Genomic DNA, 14,770 nt, shown 5'->3' with positions numbered 1-14,770 from the left:
AAAGATTTAGTTTCCCTCTGTGAATCCTTTTTATTACAGCCTGAAATCTTAAAGCTTGAACTGTAGATAAAAAATAGATTAATTGGGCATAATTAATTATTTCTAATAATTCTATAATACTAATTTTTATCAATCAATTTTTATACTTTCATACTTTTATAATTAATATTACGTTTACAATTGTTTAACTTTTTGTGAAATTAGTAATTTTTTTTTGACAATCTATTCTGGTGTACAACGAAACTGTATTGCAGTTTTGTATGTAGCAATCGTCGGTTTTAAGTTACGTCTGACTCCATTCCGTGATGCAAGACTGCCACATCTCATATTTAATTATTAAAATATTCAAAATTATAATAATTTAATCAGTTACTGCTTGTTTTGTATTTCTAAAATTACAATAAGATTATAAAGAATGCAATGTATCAACAAAAATAAAACAATATACGTTTTTTAGTTTCTATACAAGTTGTTTTATTGAACAGTAAAACTTTAAACTGCTCTCCTGTAAAATTTACTAATTTTTACGTATGGCGGTATTACAACAGAGGTGCGATATAAATATATTATAGTGAAATCTATCTAGAAATCCGTTAAACTATAGTTGTTTTAATAATAATTTATATGTTAAATTATAGACGTAAGAGAAAAAATTTAACATTTTTAATAACATGCCTGTTAATGAATAACTTTTATTTATATAATTAGCAATCAATCCATTGCGTAAATGCAGCACTTGAGTTTTATTTGTGGTATGATTAAAAGCAAACTTTTAACAACTAGAGGTACCTACAATGACGTAATACCTTAAGTAAATATTGTGGCATAAGTTGTGTGTTATGTTGTTTATCAAAAAGCTTAGATAGTGTGACGGAATATTTGCATTATTTTGGCTTAGGATCGTTTAATGCTAAAAATAAAATAATAGTTTTTTATAATTTTTATAACATAAAATTTGTAGATAAGGAAGCAAGTTCAGAGATATTGTGGTGTGCACTGAATAGTGAAGAAATAACGGCTAAGTTTGTGAAAATTGTGAGTGATAGTCCAATAAAATGAAGCGTTACCATAAGATATAATATGCAATATGAGTGGTGATATAACACTTGTATCTAGTATAACAAATATTAAAATTTATAGAACTTTTGTACAGCACTGGTGAAGATATGTGATCGCCAAGCTAAATACATATAATGTATCTCTTTCTCTTATTAGAGCCAAAGCGACAGGGGCTTACTTAGCGCCCATCTGGATACGTAGTGGCCACAAAGCAAAGTTGGTTCGGCAGACGCATTGATCATTTTCTTGTTGGTACATTGACAACATGTCACTTTCAAATATAGCTCAAAAAGTGTTACTTACAAAAAATTCATTTGTACAATATGTCATTCCATGGCCTTATTTAACACGTGTTGGGTTCATGACATAAATTAGTCAAGGTCAATTTATGGAGAGTTTAATGTTCTCAACAAGGCCATATTTATTTTAGAATTGAGTACCGACATTTATATAAAATTATGTGTACTATACCGTGGCGAAGTCAGATGTCTAATAAAACGTGTCCTAGTGGGTAAAATCCCATATCTTTAAATTTTAATCAATGATCATTTCAGTATAAGCAGTTGCTAAGTGTCAAAAAGTGTGTAAGTCTATGGACTTGACAACTCGTTTCTACTGACACGGGGATTTCTAACCTATAGGTTTTTGATGAAAATAGATTCACGTGTAATTTTAATGTGTGAATTTTTTGAAATTGTACCCAAGTATCATAGAGAAAAATGTCTGATTTTGGTAAGAATATTTTCCCTGGTATTTATGATCTTATATTAAAACTAAATAAGTAGTTTAAATATATGGGAAATACAATATTAAACAATAAGCATAGCTTAGTAAAAATTATGATATTAAGGATATATAGATATAGTATTTTTCATATAAAAATTTATATAAAGTCACTTATATTTAAAATTTCCAGAACGTCAACCTTAGAGTTCAAATTTTCCTAACACAGCTAATAATACGAAACCCATACGGAACTGCTTGATCTTTTATAGTCGTCAACATGGTATAATAATCATAAAAATGTAATAATCATTTTATTGGGAATTTTAGAATTATATTGATTAAATAAGCAAAAATATTTGTTATTATTACTAATATAAATTTTATGAAATAATTCTTTAAGTCTAATATTCCACAAAATAATAATTTTAATTAAATATATTAGAGAATTGTACGCAACTGATATGGGAATACTTCAAATTTTTTGACAGTTCAGCGTGTGGTAAAATTGTTTAAAGTGTTGCCGCTTGTTTAGAGTAAGAATTTTGTTTATGTTTTGATTTCTTACACAATTTGATCACAATATATTATATATTAATAAATTGTATTTATAAATACATAATAAATTTAGATTAATAGCTTTAAAAACTAATTATTGTTGTGTATTGTGATTGTGCTATGCCAAAACAACTAAATTGTCTGTAGAAAGCTAATAAGCTTTCATATATCATAGATTATTTTGAACAAGAAATAATGGCAGGACGTTTTTATTATTAATGCTCTAAAAGTGGTAAGTTTAAAATTTAGAATATATAATTTTGTATTAAAATGTTTTCTTATGTATTTTAGTGTGTTGCAGTAATCTTAAAACTAAGTGTATTTACTGTTAATATAATAGTTTGACAAATAGTTGACATTTTAAAAATTCCTCATTTACTAACTATTCTGATGTTTTGGCAACGCTGTGGGGTTTTGACGTCGTAAATCTTGAATGACGTGCACGCATTTTTATATGAAAAATACTATATGTTCAGTAAACTACGTTTTTTTATTTTATAATCAAGTAGTTATAGTGAAGATGTAACCTCGAGAAGTGAGTATGATCCCCACGAAGGCAATTATTATAATAGTATACCTACGATGGTTAGTGATTCATGTATCAGCGAGAATGAAGGAGACATTAAGGTTGTAGAAACAAAAAATGCAGCCTATAACTCAGGTTCTGTTGAAGGTGACTCCAAAAATTTGTATTCTGTTTCAAAAGGAAATAAACGGCTTAGAAACCCAGAAAAATGGAAAAGAACTTTAAAACCGAAAAATCGTTTTTTAGTAAAGAATAAACGTCGTGAAAATGGCATTTGTAGGTATAAGTGTGCAACTACGCTAAGTGATTTAGAGCAAGCAAATATTTTTGAAAAGTAATGTAGTCTATCTACCCATGCAAAAAAAATTATTTACAAGGTTGTGTCAAGAAAGGTATGGAAAACCGATGACGTGTACGTAATAAAGATGAATTAGGAAGACGTTGTCTTCTCCTACAAGGTTAATAACAATTCCGAAAATAGAAAAGTGTCTTTATGTAGAAAAGGCCAAACTAGGCAACTAGGCCAAACAGAACAACACCAGAATTTCTTGAAAACTTCAGAAAATTTATTGCTGAATTACCAGGTCGATAATCACACTATACAAGATCTGATAGCTGTAATAGAGAATACCTTCACCCTAATCTATCAATCACTAAACAACATGAAAATTTTTACACACATTCTGATAACAAAGTCTCATATGGGATTTTGGCGAAGGTATTTGATTAAGAATTTAACATTTCATTGTCGCAGCCTAACATGCGTTTCAAATGCCTGTGATTGTTCGCCCTGTATTTGGACTTTGCAAACAACTTTACGCATTGTAGCCTTAACCAATCTTATCAGTTTATCGGGGACGTGGAATTCATCCATGGCTTCATACAATTTATTTCTTAGGACACTATCATAGGCCGATTTAAAATCTTCTTCTAATATCCAAGAAAGGATATATTATGTAAAACCTGGTCAAAATTTCTAGTTAGTATCAGGCAAGCTGAACTGGAATCTAATGAGGAAATCTTAAAAACACTCAAAAGAGATAAAGAGATTAATCTTAGAAAAGCAGATGTATTTAAAACACAACTAACTGATGATCAAAAATCAGCTGATTCTTCTGAAATGACTATATGTTTTAAATATGAATGGAAACCTGCCTTTACCTGTAACTAACGTACAAGATGAATATTATATTAGTCAGTTCTGGTTGTACGTTTTTGGAATTCACAATATAAAAACACATAAAACAACAATGTATACTTACACGGAAAATTTTGCTCCGAAAAGGCCGAATGAGGTTATAACCTACTTAAATCATTATATTGAAAAATACAGAGATACGCTGCAAAGAAAGTTAAAAAATTTTATGACAGCGCATTTAGCCAAAACAAAAATCGAATTCTTTTTACTTACCTAGACCAGTTATACAAAAGAAACACTTTTAAAAATAGTAAAATATAGTATCTTATTCCAGGACACTCTATGATTTCAGTGGATAGAGATTTTCGTGCCATTGAGAAGAAAAGACTGAAACTGGAAGTGATTGACAATCGTAAAACTAACATTGAGCTGATCAAGACATGGAGAAAAAAGAATTCCTTTGATGTTATATTCGCTTAACACAGTCTGAGATCAACCTGAAATTTTAGCTCCAGGCGAAAGACTACTTGAAGTAATAGTATATAAACAATGGGTGATGCAATATGTAAAAAGTTCGCAACGGATATTTCCAAAATTCGATTCGTCAAATTTGAAAGCGCGAAACCCGTTTGAACCAGAGAGTCTAAATTATTTTGAAGCTGTTACAACTTGCCAAATTATTTATTTCAGGCAATATTGAATTTTATTGTTGTAAAAAATTGTTATTGTATTGTAAAAAAATCGTTTAAGCAGTTAGATAATTTCTTTAACAACTTAATTATTAAAATAATACATCATTGTAATTTACGCAAATAGTACATACAAAATAAAATAAAGAAACGAAGAAATCCATAAACAAGACCTAGAGATACAGTTAGCAGCTCTTTCCCCCTCCATCACTTCGGCGAATTTCAAAGCCGACCAATTTTTAGGACAACATTTTGAAGCTATGTAGACGATTGCGTTGAAAGTCAATCTTTTTAAATTTGGCATATAAAACTTAATTGTTATAAACAAAACTAATGTCAATTAAAAAAAAATGGACTAACTTCTTCCCAAATGGTCCTAGAACAACTTTTTTTTTGTGGAAAATCTGTAGAAAAATGCAGGCTTTCCAAATATGAAAAATTAATTTTCCTATAGGCAATACTTAAAAAGTTATTGTAATTCTTTATTAGCAAAAAATCGATATGTTTTCGCAAAATCATTTTGCTATAATAAAAATCATTGTTCTTCATAAATTTTGAATGTTAATAGAATAATCCTTCTTCTTTCATAAACTATACTTAGAATTACTGTAACTTCAATATTCTCTGACTAATATAATTGCAAAAAAATTTAATTTGGGTAAAACAAATAAAATAACTTTTAAACTATTTGACCGATCGCTTTGAAACTTTGATTATATTTTAAGCACTACAAGACACAACATTCCCCGTAATATAAAGTTTATAGGTTTATTTTTAAAAAAGTTGATAAAACATTTATAAAAAAAAAAACGAATTTTCTGACTTACATATTTTGCAACTTTCTAAGCAACAAATAAGGGTAAAAACATTTGAAAACGTTTTATAGTATATTACATAACGAGAGTTGTAAGAAGCTTATTACATGCGAGTAAAAATGTTGCGCGCGAGTTGCGTAGCGGCGAGCGCAGTAATTTTACAAGCATGTAATAAACTTACAACTCAAGTTGTGTACTATACTTTTTCTACGATTATTTTCATTTATAAAAATAAAAAGTATAACAAGCAACTTTAATTTATTTAACAAAATTCGGGAACATTTTAAATTAAACATTTATTTATAATAATTAATTGTAAAATTTTGGCAATTATTTATAACTATACCCTTATCCTAGTTTGGCGGTTGTTTAATAATACGTGGTGAATGGTGAGATGACGTAAACTGTACGGTGTGTTTTTTTTGAACATTGGTATTTTCAGTGTATGTAAAGGTCTGTAAATTCTGAAGCTATTTTCTTGTGGCATTTTTAAATTAATTACTATTTAACTGGGAATAAGCCACAATTAAAGGTTAAAATACGTTTATTGACGTTTCAATTTCCACTTCGGAAATCGTTCTCAAAATACAAATGTTTGTATTTTGAGAACGATTTCCGAAGTGGAAATTGAAACGTCAATAAACGTATTTCAACCTTTAATTGTGGCTTATTCCCAGTTAAATAGTAATTAGTCTGTAAATTCCTTTCAATTGAATTTATAATTCTATTGGCTGTTGACGTCTTATTATTTATTGACTCATCGATATATCCTTCGGTCGTTGTTGAAGATTTCCATCCGAAATGTCGTTTAAGAGCCATTAAATCACCACCGGCATCTACCAAAATAGTGGCAGAAAATAGTGGCAGAAATAGTAACATTAAATATTCGGCTATTTGTTTAGGAACACCGCCTATTTTCTTGAATCCTACCACCTGTTTCGTACATTTACCTCTTTGATAATTAAGAAAAAATTGATTTATTTGCGGATCGCTAATCTGTAGTCGAATTTCTATCTATTGTTTGCAGATTTTATAGAAATTTCCGGAAATAACGAAAGATCTACATATTTTGGTTTTCGTATCAGGAATTTCAACCAATAACATGGTACTTAAATCATCAATGTCACAAATTTTAAGATTTTCTAACTCTTGTTTCCTACAAGCTTCACATATTCCAATAATTGCAACAACCTTAAAATAAAAGTAATATAAGTAGGCACATTTATGTTATACTTTTAAATAACATACCTTTATTAACAAGTACTGTACATCAGGAGCTCTTCTGATTGTCTTTCTAGATAAGCTCGCAATTTCGGGTAATTTTCAATATTAACATTATTTTTCAAAGTTATAACACTTCTTAGCATAGAATATATTGCCCATAATTAGGATGGTTTAAAATTCTTAGCGATTTCTCCAAAATAAGCCAAGAGTACGTTTTCAGAAAATAAATTTACATTTTTCTGGTAAAAGGTTCTCGGTAGTGTTCGCAGCTAACTGCATAATATTAGGTGGTGTGCTAATAAATTCATCTTCACTATTCAATGAACTCATTTTATTTATCTGTATTTAAATTACCACTATATTTACACTGACAGATTAGTAATTTTTAATCTGTCACAATAACGTCTGTTAATTCGTTTCCATGGTAACTCGACCAACTGACTTACAAGGCTTTTTTTTATAGAACTGAAGCGTAATTTTTTTTATTACGTGCTACTCATTACGTGTCAGTATCGGTTTTGATGTATTTACTTATAGCATCCAAATAGTAGGTAATATTCAATTTACTAGTAAGAGAGTAGAAAAAATTCTTTACAGTTTTGTAATTTTATCCAGTTTCGTATCCAGTGGTTATGTTTTTCTTGTTTGTCCTGTATTATCCATTGATTGTATTTTTTCAGTATTTATTTATTTTATTTTTTCTAATATTTTTATTTCTAATTTTCATTTTCATTTATTTTTTAAACTTTTTTATGTTTATATTATTTAAATTGATTCATCGTCCCATTGTATTCTATGCTCATTAACCCAGGTATGTTTGCATATTATGTAGGATCTGTCAAAGTCTCTATTTAGAATGTATGATTCCTGCTGATTTATCCTAACGGTGATCTTGAGGTTCCTCTCAAATAAAAATTGTTCCATTTAATAGTACAAAAGTAGTTCTTTTAGTAGTTTTAGTAGATCCAAAAAAGAAGTTCTTTGATCTCTCCTGTATGTTATTGGGTTTGGTTTAGGAAAGAGTACGTATGTGTGTTTAAATTCCTTCTTGGAGAGCTTCTTGTGAGCATTTCACACTCGCTATGACCGAATTTCTCTCGATATTTATTTATAAGCAATGACATTGTTATAGCTAATCTAAAAACCTTGACAATCAAGGAATGCGTTTAGCATCGTTCATAAGAGAATATGGCAACGTTTTAAAATATTTCAGGTCGGTATGCTATGATAGCACTCTTCATATGAGGGTATTCCTCACTGCTCGTGCAATATTATGTTTTTTTAATGTCAAATAAACTAGATTCTAGTGAATATTATCGAGGGAAGCAATCCAAACAACATGCGCGACTCTATAAAAGCGTGACAGACGGAAGAAGAAAGAATGGATGTCTGATGAGATAATGGATATGATGGATGAAAGACGTAAATTCAAGAATAAAAATGCAGAAAAATACCAGCATATCCACAAAATCAAAAGAACGAAAATTCGAGAAGCCAAAGAAAAATGGTTTTCCAACGAATGCAGGGAAATAGAACAATACGAACGAAAATACGACAGTTACAATATGTACAAAAAAATAAAATCAATGACAAACAAGAGGAAATTCAATAAGTCACCCAACAGCATAAAAGATGGCGATGGAAATCTTATCTCGGAGCTATCAACGATCCTAAAAACATGGAAATCATACATAGAAAAATAATTTGCATCTGACAGAACTGACGATCACCTATATGGAGAAGGAGAAACAGGTCCTTCAATCCTTAAATCGGAGATAGAAGATGCCATTGCAGCACTAAAAAACAATAAGTCAGCAGGTCCGGACAATGTACGCTGCGAAATATTAAAGATCCTATGTAAATCAGACAAACAGTTCCTTGATAATCTAGTTGAACTTTTTAACAACATATATAATAGCGGTAAAATCCCGGAGAACTGGCTGCAGTCAACATTTATTACAATCCCGAAGAAACCAAATGCCCAGATCTGTGATGACTATCGGCTTATAAGCTTGATCAATCATGTCACTAAAGCATTCACTAAGATCATTCATAGAAGAATATATGATTAATGTGAGTCAAATATTGATAGATCGCAGTTTGGCTTTCGGAAAGCACTTGGAACTAGAGAAGCAATTTTCGCTCTCCAGGTGCTTATACAGCGGTGTAGAGACGTTGATAAGGACGAGTATTTGTGCTTTGTGGATTTTAGAAAAGCATTTGACAATGTCAATCATGAACAATTGATAGATATTCTGCGAAAGACAGGTATTGACGACAAGGACATTAGAATTGTGGCAAACCTATACTGGGATCAAACAGCAAGAGCAAAAATTGGCAACGAACTCACTGAAAGTGTGCAGATCAAAAGACGTGTCCGTCAGGGGTGTATATTATCCCCACTCCTATTCAATATTTATTCCGAAGAAATATTTAACAAATGTATGGAAAATCCAATTGAGGGCATAAAAATAAACGGCGAGTTAACGAACAATATAAGATATGCCGACGACACGGTGATCCTTGCCAGTACCATAGACGAATTACAGCAGGTAATGAAAAGAGTTTATTTAGTTAGTGAGGAATACGGCTTGAGCCTCAACTTCAAGAAGACAAAGTGGATGCTGATAAGCAGAAAGCAACAGCCTGCTCGACAGTTACGGATAAGTAACATACTAATTGACCATGTAGAATCTTGTGTCCGTCAGGGGTGTATATTATCCCCACTCCTATTCAATATTTATTCCGAAGAAATATTTAACAAATGTATGGAAAATCCAATTGAGGGCATAAAAATAAACGGCGAGTTAACGAACAATATAAGATATGCCGACGACACGGTGATCCTTGCCAGTACCATAGACGAATTACAGCAGGTAATGAAAAGAGTTTATTTAGTTAGTGAGGAATACGGCTTGAGCCTCAACTTCAAGAAGACAAAGTGGATGCTGATAAGCAGAAAGCAACAGCCTGCTCGACAGTTACGGATAAGTAACATACTAATTGACCATGTAGAATCTTATGTGTACCTTGGCACCAACGTAAATGCAAAATGGGAACAGGCCACAGAAATTAAGGCGAGAATAGAACGAGCTAGAACAGCATTTAGCAATATGAAAAAGCTCCTCATAAGCAGGGATTTGTCTCTTCCCCTAAAACTACGTCTAGTTAAATGCTACATTTTTCCGATCTTACTGTATGGTGTAGAGGCCTGGACGCTGACGGAGACGCTCACGAGAAAACTAGAAGCATTCGAAATGTGGGTGTACCGACGCATTCTTCGTATATCCTGGACCGAACATGTCACCAACATAGAGGTAATCCAAAGAATTGAAAAGGAGAAAGAAATCGTGAATATAATTAAACAAAGAAAGCTTGAATATCTAGGCCACATATTGAGAAACGATAAGTACAGTCCACTGCAATTGATTGTCCAGGGAAAAATAGACAGTAAGCGAGGGCAAGGCACTCGTGGCTCCAAAATCTGAGGAAGTGGTTCGGGCTCACATCGGTCGAACTATTCAGAAGCGCCGCAAACAAGATCAGAATTGCCATGTTAATAGCCAACGTTCGCAACGGACAGGGCACTTGAAGAAGAAGTGAATATTAATCTAATAAATGAAAATTTTTTGTGATTCATGGTATACAGCCAACTAGAACTAAAAAACTCTGAGAGACAAACTACTGAAAGCCAAATTGTGAAAACCAGATTTGTAAGGAACACACAAATTTTTTTTTAAATTCCTGTTGGAAAATAAGGGAGGAAGAATCTGTGTAGATGCATTTATTATCTTTAGATACGTATATTATCTTTAAAACTTTTTATTTGTGTATTCAATATTTTATTTGTCTATTATTTAATTGAATTTGATTTATTTATTCGTTATTTCTAAACTTTTGATTTACACTATCTTATCACTTTGTTTGGAGAAATTAATAAAAATATTTTGGTTTATAAGACTATTATATGAAAGTATAAACCATTGTAATTTTATACATGACGACATTCATTCTTTCTCGAAATAAATAGAATAAAGGTCGCGGCATATTATCGTGCACGTATAGTTTCCGGCACGTAGCGTTTTCAGTCCAGCAATTGGACTGCGCGTTCACATTTTCATACATAGAACGTTTCAGTTTGGTTCGGTGAAGATATGATCTCGCTTTTCTCGACAAAAATTACGTGCAATTATTGCTCTTCTATTTAACGATGAAGAAGGAAAAACTGTAGTAAAAAGAAGGTTTGAAGTACATCCAATGCTAAGATAAAGGAAGAAGGAAGGTGAATACTGGACTTTATACAATGAATTAATTGATGACGATGAAAAATATTATGGATATTTTACAATGAATAGGATTCAGTTTAAATATGTTTTAAATTTAATTACACCTTCAGTTAAAAAACAAAATACTACATTTAACGAAATCGTATATATCAAACCAAAAAGTATTTAAAAAAAAAAGAGGTATCACTTCCGTACAAAAGTTAAAATAGCGTCGAAAGTTATTTTTTTAACCCTGCTGTCCTGTTCGGGTCTATTTGACCCAAAAAAAAAATTTATTTCTTATTTTGCAAATTATTACGCGGCGTAACGTTTTGGTGTTTCGTGACTTTATTACCTATTATGAGGTCTTTCAATTGCATACGAGATAAAAAATCAACTTCCTGATTTTTTGATAAAAACTAAATTGTTACCTATAGTACGTTCGGGTCAATATGACCCACGTATTTAAACCGTTAAAAATTACCTGTGTACGTATGTTTAGTTGGCAGTATTGTATATATGTTCTAACAGTTTGTCAGGCTGGTAGGACACTGATATGCCAAGCGCATTTATTTACATTTTACATTTTAAATTTCACTCCATGTTTGCATGTTGATATCTTTGAATGCTCTAACCACAGAGGACTTACGCTTCTAAATGCTGACTATAAAATATTTTTCACAGTACTATATCAGCGTATGGCACCATATTCAGAACAGACAGTAGGAAAATACCAAGCTGGTTTCAGAGGTGGTAAATCGACAATTCATTAGATTGAAACCCTAAGACAAGTTTTAGGCTAGAATATGGCATCATCACATATTCATACACTACAAACTAGCCTACGACTCTGTGAATAGAAGGAAAATGTTCAAAGCAATGGAAGATCTAGGAATACTCATCAATCAGTTGGTGAATTTAACAAAACTAACTGTTGAAAAATTAAATGTAGAGTACGAATTCAGGGGGAACTGTCTAAACCTTTTATCTCCTGTATACTGTTTAATCTGGCTCTGGAAAAATTAATATGTATTACACAAATCACAATCATCGGTTTAATATATAATAATTCAGTGCAAATCTTTGCCTATGCTGATGATATTAATATTGTTATCAATATTAAAATAATATTAACAAAACGAAGTATAAGAAAATATGCACTCAACCACAAATCCTACGACCACTTCTTAGAGAAAACGACATCATTGAAGCAGTGAACGAATTTGTATACCTGGGAGCGCTTCTTAACGCTGAAAATAATACTACCGCAGAAATAAACCGCAGAATTTGCACGGCAAACGGATGCTATTTTGGGGTCAATCTCCTTAAATTCACAATTATATCGAGAAATACAAAAATAAAACTACAAAACAATAATACGCCCAGTCCTAACATATGGGTCAGAGACCTGGACTCTAACAAGAAATAATGAAAACATATTGTTTCGAAAGAAAAGTACTAAGGTGAATCTATGGAGCAGTGAATGACAATGGAGTGTTGAAAAAACGATACAACTTCATACTTTATAGAATATAACAGGAACCAGATATCGTAAAACATATTAAGATAGGAAGTCTGAGGTGGATAGAGCATGTAATGCGGATGGAATAAAATGACCCAGGTAGAAAAACGCTTTTTGATAGACCCATTGGTCAGAGAAAAAGAGGAAGACCCAGAACAAGGTTCCTTGATAACATGGGATGAAACACACAGGGTTATAAAGCCAGAATGATGATGAAGATATAAATTGTCAGAAGTATTCGTCAGCGAGATCTTTTGTCGTCCAAACTATTTATAACACTTAGGTTATTATGTTTATAATAGGTGTGAAATAAATTAAATTATTTCCAAAATGCCGATGATAGCATTCCCATAACAGACAACTTATGAGAACTCAGAGTTATGCTGCAACAACTACAAACAGCAAGTAACACAGAGAATTTGTTTAAGGATATGGGAAAACAAAAATAATAACCAATGTTTTGCGCTCGGTAGAAAACTTTGTTAAAATCAATATTTAATTTTACCGATTATTTTTCTAATTATATAAAAAAAAAATTTCCATTCCATTTTTAACATGTTATTTAATTTTAATTGCATAATTTTAAGAGTTGAAATGAATTTTAACACAAGATGTTCCCCTTTAAAATAAGAATATAGCAGTTTTAAATGCTAAATATCATCTTGCAAAACTAACTGAGCAATGAAAATATATGTATTGTCGTTATATAATAGTCTCATTATGTCCCCTTACGAGTTTTTAAATCATGTACCACTTCACGAAAACTATTAGGTATAATTTGACTAAACTTATGGTCTCAAAATGTTTACCACATTTTGCAGAACCAGCAACGATGATTTAACTTGCGTAGTATGAAATTTAAACGATATGACCTCCAACTTCTTTGACATAAAAATATGCCCTTTAATTTAAATAAAAATTAACTAATTTATGTGAGCAAAATTTAACGAGCAAAAATTAATTTAGAGAAAAAGGTGGAAGCTGAAATAAAAAAAAATTTAACAACGATAAGTTAATAGGTTTAAAAGGTATTGTCCAAAATAAGATATAGCTTACTTTTAGTTTTTTATATAAAAAAACAGTTTATATTAATATTCAATAAATGACAAAAATAGATGTAAATTTATTAAAATATTCCTTATGTAATTAAAAAAAGTTCATTAAGTCAAATTAACTGTTATATATGTGTTCAAGGGATGTACATTTGATATTTACTAAACGGTACTAATTAATTTATAATCAAGTGTTAGATAAACATATATATGTGATATCAATTAACTTTATCAGAAAATATGCAAATTTCGGTAATGCAACAAATGTGAAATGGCAGCGCCCTTTGTGGAAAGCGGCACTCCCTCAACCTGTTTGATAACAGATTAACTAAAAATAAAAAACTCAAACTATTTCCATTACCCACCAATTCTCCTAAAAATATTCACTCTATTTCACTACAAAAAACGGCAACATTCACTAAATGTTCCTACAAACTTCTAGTCTATTACAAAAAATTCACTAAATATTTAAACTATGCATATGTTAATTGTTTATCTTTTTTAAATTTAAACCCGGGAATGCTTTCTTGGCAGAAGACCGAGAACAGATGAGAGCTGGAGTTGTAGGAACGGACTTTTTCCTCCTCCGGAGCTTTCCCGGAACAAAATATTGAGATTTTCCCGCCTAACCCCGCAATCAATACGAACTTAACCAAGGGCGTTCCGGTTGGGGTGTCCGATACGTCCCAGGCCAGCAATTGAATTCTTATAGCTCTAATAAAACCGATTCTTTGTTATGTTCTTTCCACGCTGTTTCTTTTCGTTATCGAATTCAATTTTTATGCGATTTATGTTTAGTAAGTAAATATTTGAAGGGGAGTGAATTAAACACGCTATAAAATGTTTTACTTCTAACTAATGTTTTTAAAAATTTATGTCTTTATTTTTTTTATTTCGAATTTACGTGGGTTTACGATAGTACATAGTTATCAATATTTCCATTACAGATACTTAAAAAGTTAAAGAATAACAATATTAAGTGAATTAAATTGTGTTAAAAAATTGTTAGTTGGGGTTAGAACATGGGAGTCGATCAAGGACAGGATAATTAAAATTCATATAGACATATACGGTAAAGAGACAGCGATAGTCGGAGTATATGCACCAACAGACGATTCCTCGAGAGTAGAAAAAGAAAATTTCAACAACTTCAACACAAAATAGAGCTAACCAAGAAGAACGTGAAGATAATTATAACA

The 14,770-nt window shown here is 31.1% G+C and overlaps 1 protein-coding gene across 2 annotated transcripts in view; it reads right to left on the bottom strand.

Annotated features, from left to right (window-relative positions):
• LOC140450234 (uncharacterized) overlaps positions 1-14,077 on the bottom strand; it is a 584,309-nt gene extending 570,232 nt beyond the window's left edge. The window contains exon 1 of one of the 2 annotated variants that reach the window (XM_072543748.1): positions 13,937-14,077. The gene's annotated coding sequence lies outside the window, so the exon portion shown is untranslated. The remainder of the gene's footprint in view (positions 1-13,936) is intronic. The other variant, XM_072543749.1, reaches the window with a different exon arrangement.
• Between the last annotated feature and the right edge of the window lie 693 nt (positions 14,078-14,770).

This window comes from Diabrotica undecimpunctata, chromosome 9 (assembly GCF_040954645.1).
Source record: "Diabrotica undecimpunctata isolate CICGRU chromosome 9, icDiaUnde3, whole genome shotgun sequence".
Classification (NCBI taxonomy): Eukaryota; Metazoa; Arthropoda; class Insecta; order Coleoptera; family Chrysomelidae; genus Diabrotica; species Diabrotica undecimpunctata.
The sequence above is the reverse complement of the archived record's forward strand: the minus strand, read 5'-3'. Positions and strand labels throughout refer to the sequence as shown.